Source organism: Pollicipes pollicipes, unplaced genomic scaffold (genome assembly GCF_011947565.3).
Source record: "Pollicipes pollicipes isolate AB1234 unplaced genomic scaffold, Ppol_2.1 Scaffold_4295;HRSCAF=5057_pilon_pilon_pilon, whole genome shotgun sequence".
Lineage (NCBI taxonomy): Eukaryota > Metazoa > Arthropoda > Thecostraca > Pollicipedomorpha > Pollicipedidae > Pollicipes > Pollicipes pollicipes.
The window spans coordinates 10,352,348-10,358,366 of NW_023596461.1; positions in this window are offsets into that span (position 1 = coordinate 10,352,348).

The window sequence follows — 6,019 nt, forward strand, 5'->3', positions numbered from 1 at the left end:
TGTGTTTGGTCTCATGGCAAAGAGAACAGACGTGGTGGCGGGTGACAATCGACGGCAGCGGGTCGAAACAACGGCTTTTGTGCGGTCTTGAATAAGGAAAAACTCGTAACCGCGAACTGCTACGGGCTCCTTTCCTGATGTTTTTTTCGTAGACAACCTTGCCATGATAAGATCGGATCAGGTTATATTTACATTAACAAGTTCATGTAAACAGAACGTGTTAGTGATCTTTCGCAACTTATCTAGCTGGAATGCGGTATTGCATCGTAATGCGCTGGTTACGCCGCGCGATAGGGTAGTTTACTACCGGATTGGGCCGGCCACGCGAACCCCGCGCTGCCGGGCCGTGATACGCTGCTGGCCGGTCGGTCGGCATCGCTGAGACCGTGCGGCTGTGGGTAGCTGCGTCCCAGTCCTGACTGATGCCGGCGGAGCGTGGCATGGGGTCACGTTTGATCCACGTCATTGAGTCACAGCTTCGGTGCACCGGTTCTTAATTCTCAGCTTCACGTTTTAGAGAATCACGGTTCGTTCAACGTAAATGCGCCGTCCACGACTCTGGCTATTCCCGGCCGATGTTGGTCTGCACTGGTTTACAGTGCGGTCTGCCGTGCCAAGGTCGGTCACATTAAGATGGTGTACGATATGTTATCAAGGGACAAAATTTGGATATGCGGAGGCGACACCAGGCAGATCGGGAGATCTGCAACAGACATTACATTTTGGGTGCAGCCGCCAGGCAATAGTAAGATGTAGGGCAAAAGCTTACGTCATCTTGGCATTTTGGTACTGATGAGGAGTTCGGTAGCTCTCGTTGTCCCGGCACTCTGTGCTACCTCGATGCAGCGTGATGTCGCAGCATCGCTGGGTCATCGTTACTGCTCGGTGCATCGATGCAGCTTGGTGTCTCGGCCGATGATGATTGGTACCTCATTATCACTCGGTATCTGGACACTGCTGGGTATCTTGTCACTGCTCGGTACCTGGTACTTGGTACTTGTGTCTCTTGCTCGGCACCCCATAATGCTCAATGTCTCAGTGTCCCAAGAATCTGGCTCTGCGTCCATGGCAGCTCAGTTTCTCGGTACGACCCGATATTTCGGCGCCACGCAATAACTGTGTCTTTTACGGCATCTCTCACTGTCAGGTGTCTCGGTACCTCTCCGGATACTATGAAGCATCCAGATCTTGTTCTGCATTTGTGTGATCTGAGCCGTGTAGTCGAGCAATGTAGTCCGTCCCGGTGGCTCAGCTGGTTGGAGCGCCTGCCTCCCGGTTCACCCACCCGTGGCGGGGTGAGTTCGGGCCGCTTTTGGCGCTCGTTATTTGCTTTTGACAGATTTGGCTTCCGGCCGGTGGCAGCGGTCACGTCAAAGGTCAATTGACGTCAGGTGCAGTACGGACCGTGCCGAGCATTGTGGCACGTGAAGCTTCCGCCACTAAATTTTGTCGTTGCCTGGAATTGCGCGATCGGATGGTAAGGGGCCAGGGCTCACACAACAAGCACTGCTTAGCGCAAGCACCGATTCCAGAAATCCATCCATTCAAAGTGTTCGGATCAAATTTCTAAAACAGAAATATGGGTAATGCAAGACATTTTGAAAGTCAAACCAAACCGAAATCATTCAAGACTGCTTTAAGCTTCCCATTTGAATAAGCGACGAAGACTACGCTAAGCAGAATGTTCCTTTAAAAAAAATTGATCTGGGTTATTTTAGGTGAGTGACCTATTGTCACCCTCAAGAAGTTCATGGAAGGCGCATAATGCGGTTTTTGTTATCAATAAATTCAAAATGAGCACCAGATGCTACCTCATACAGCAAGCTCTGGAGCAATAAAACAGGTCGGTTTTGACCTTGGTCTGACCTTTATACCTCACCCTACGTCAATGCAATTTTCAATTGTTCTTTCAATCAATTCAAACAACCTTCCTTTCAGTTGTTGTGTTACCTAAGAAAGTATCTCAGAGATGTATGGCTTCTTCTAATGCTGATGTATCAGACTGAACGAATCCCTAGAATTAACTTCGCTGAATCCGTGGCCTGTCTTTGGTCTACCGTAGATCGGCGACCTAACAGGTTACATTTGAATTTTTGATGCCGAACGATCTGCTATTCAGTTATCTACAACTGTGCAAGCTTTGGCACGGCTACGCCGCGACGATCGGAAACCATTCTGGAAAACCTTCGACTGACGCCCACCCGAGCGTGTGGTAATTTTATTTGATGTATGATCTGACTTTGAAAATAAAGTTCAGAGATGGTGCATGAGCACCGGTTTGAGTCAGCCTATATATGTGTCGGTACCGAATGTTCTTAAGCGTCCGTTTGTGCGGGTGGATATTTTTGCAAGAACCACGATACAAAGGATGTAAGCAAGATAACTCTTGCACGTCGTCAGTCAACATTAACCAAAAGGCAGCTCTTGCAAAAACTCCCCTCGGCACTTGGCATGTTCAATGAAAATGTCATTTTAGAATCACTGCTGATGGGTAGGTCAGCTCTGACCGTACGACAGTAGTCAAATCGTGCGACAGTGTGCCGCTCTAAGAAAGGGAGGTGTGGGGATTGGGACATTACTGTGGATGCGCAATGCCATGTGTTTCATGCACCCTTTTGTGTTGCAAAAAACATTAATGTGTAAAGGTGCGCAAATGAGAAAAAGCTATTCGACCATTCTTGCGGGTTTATACGGCCTTTAACACGTTAAAATATTTCAGTGATTTATAGCTCCGCCTGTGACGACACCATTTACACCACTTATTTCGGCTAGTTTGAAATTGAACTTAAGTTTTTAGTAAGTTGCTTAGCTTAGCTTGGTTTTCTTAGGCAACTGTTCATGGTACTACGCAATTATCCCCAGGCGATCGTAACTGGAGGGTAGAAAGACCCCAGGTGCTGATGACATTTTGATTAGCAATGATGCAAAAACAACGGGCCCAATCACTCAGGAGCAATAACTCTGAAGCTGGTGTCCGTACCAGTCCGGCCAACCAATGCCCGAACATTCGCTGAAAGCCACTCCGTTACAATGAAGAAGACCATGAAGCGTTCAGAAATTAAACAAAGTCAATACATGCACATGTGACGTGGAGCGGGACAACTCAGTAATGTTTGCCAAATATGTACATACATAGACAAAATATGAGAGTTCCAACTTCAAGACTTTGAACTCAGACTGACCTCGCTTAGCGCAGTGACCTGCTTGAAGCTTGAAAATTTATCAGAGTACAAAAGTATGTAGAAAAAATGCACTACAAGTTTCGCGTCGTATTTCCGCCGTTTTTACTACGCTCCGAAAACAAAAAGGGGAGGGATTTTCGTCCCCCGACCGAACCAGGCCCAGAACCCGACTTCATTTGAGATCGAAACTTATCACATCTAAACTGTTGAAAAGGTGATTGTTCCAAGGCATAATGATACTGGGTTAGAATATATCTAAAAGGGCAAACTTCATCAAACTCGTCCCCCAAATTGCCTTTCAAAATTTTCATTACTGGAATACAGAAATGGGCAACGAAAATATTACATGCTGACGCAGTCATGTAAAGCACCTGTGCTTTAAATGTTTCAAGCTACGAAATGAACGGTAAAGGTACGCAGAATTACAGGGGCGTACCTATTTGCGCACTAAAGCTGCGACAAAAACATGACGTTAGAAGTGGTGCTGACACACGATGATAATTTACGGAGAGCGTAAGAAAATAGCACCTGTAGCTGGCAAACTAAGGGTATAGTGTAGCAGCACGTGCACTGCAATTCAAAATCAGTTTTCACTTTCCCTTTAACCCTCGCCCGGGCGACCAGCTGGATACCCTTCGCTCGGGTGCGAGGGTCAATTCCCCTTCCCCCCCCCCTAAGACATCAAAAACTAAGAGAGGTCGAAACACTAAATTCACAGGGTGCTTTTGCCTGTACGGGAACTCACTTAGGGAAAAGTTTGAGGTTCCTAGGTAGTGACCTTTGGGTCAAACAACGTCAAAAAGGTCACACTCCAGGCTGGTTTCCAAAGTGCACCAGAATGTAGATAACTGTTCTAAGCAAAAGGCCACACCTCATTTAAGGTCAGTGACTTTGTCTGACCTTTCAGAGGTTATGGTGACCATAATCATACAAGACTGCGTCGAGTTTTGGATTTGTATAAGCGACAAAGAATACACCGGGTAGCATGTTCCAAAAAATTGTTGACCCGGGTAATTTTACGTCAGTGACCTATTCTGACCTTGAAGACGTCCATGGAAGATATATAATTCGGTTCCTGCTACCGATAAATTCGAAATGAGCACCAAAAGTACCCCATACAACAAGCCCTAGAGTAATAGAACAGGCTGGTTTTGACTTTGCTCTGACCTGTATATCTGACCCTAGGTTAATGGATTTGTTCATTGAAATGTTGTGTTGCCCTCGAAAGTATTTCAGAGGTGTATGGAATCGGCTAAAACTCCGTTGTTGCATCAGATTGAACGATTCCTTGAATCCATGGCCTGATTTTGACCTGCCGTAGGTCAGCGACCTTACAAATTACGTCTTAATTTGTGATACCAAACGATCCGCTATTCAATTTTTACAGCTATGCACAATTTGGCGCGGCTACACCGCGCCGTTCGGAAACCATTCCGGAAAAACTCTCGGGGTCAACTTGATCCCCCATCCGAGCGCGTGCTTAGAAATGTTTTATATCCATGGGCTGCAGGCACGTGATGGTCCAATGAACTCCTAATTCGGCTTGAGTTCCATGCACGGAAATAATTCAATGCGCTGGGCCAGTATAGGTGGAATATAGACCAATGGTCTTTTGGAATCAGCAATATCGTGCTACTATTCGTTGGAATTAGAAACGTTAGGGACGTTTTGGCTGCTCAATAACTGACATATTTAAAACAGCATGAAGGTTATGTTTTACTTTTAGATTAAGTTCAATAGTCCGGCGTTCTAGGCATTCAGTTCCTCAGAATGAGACGTTTCCTAACAAAAGCGAGCCGGTAACACCATATCCCATAAGGATGAACAGTTGTCATTCATCAAGTTACCCTGTTAAAACGTTGCTGACCTCTAAAAAGAACGACGATCGACACGGACGAATCGGAATGAATTGAGGATTGTGCATATAGGAGGGGGCCATACTCACGCATGTTCCATTGATATCCTCAGTCAGATTGGGTCAAAGCAAAGGAGATACCGTCCATTATGGGGTACTATATATTAAATCAATTATTTGGAACCCATTATGGGGATCGACTGTACCTACGGCTAGTTTACAATCGTCGGTGGGCCGGCGAACGGGCGGTTTTTTTGCATCGATGAAATCCGCGAATTTGCGGCGGACCACGTTTTGAGCTATTGTGACCAAAGTATGTGACCGCGCACACATTTTGGGTTCGTGTTGGTCGCCGTGCATTTATATTTGTTTGTTTGTCTTTTGCGCTTCCCTCTCACTCGGTTTAGGCGCCAGCGTGTTCTATTTCAGGTCGGTCTCAAAAATGGGACATTGATCGCTTTCCGATCGATCATTGGATTCCGTGCTGCTGTCAGGCAGCGCCGGACTGCGTGGACGATTTGTAGACGTTATACGCACCTGCATCATGGGGGTAGTTTTGACGTTATCTGCTTAGACTGCAGAGATCTTATATCAGTCACGAGAACCGCCTTGAAACGTCAGATACGCGTGTTTTGCACGAGCGCCACCGCGCCTTCGCACACAATGACACGCGCTTTCACCAGTTCAATGGTTCGGCCCCTCAGTGCAAAGATAAAAGTCCAGTGTCCACTCACCCTTCGGCCATCGTTGGCTTCGCGAATCTTGCGTCTCCGATGTTGATTTCATTGGGCACATTTGTATGCGTCATGCGCCGCACGTCACGGTGAGCAGCGTCACATTTGTATGCGTCATGCGCCGCACGTCACGGTGAGCAGCGTCACATTTGTATGCGTCATGCGCCGTACGTCACGGTGAGCAGCGTCACATTTGTATGTGTCATGCGTCGCACGTCACGGTGAGCAGCGTCATATTTGTATGTGTC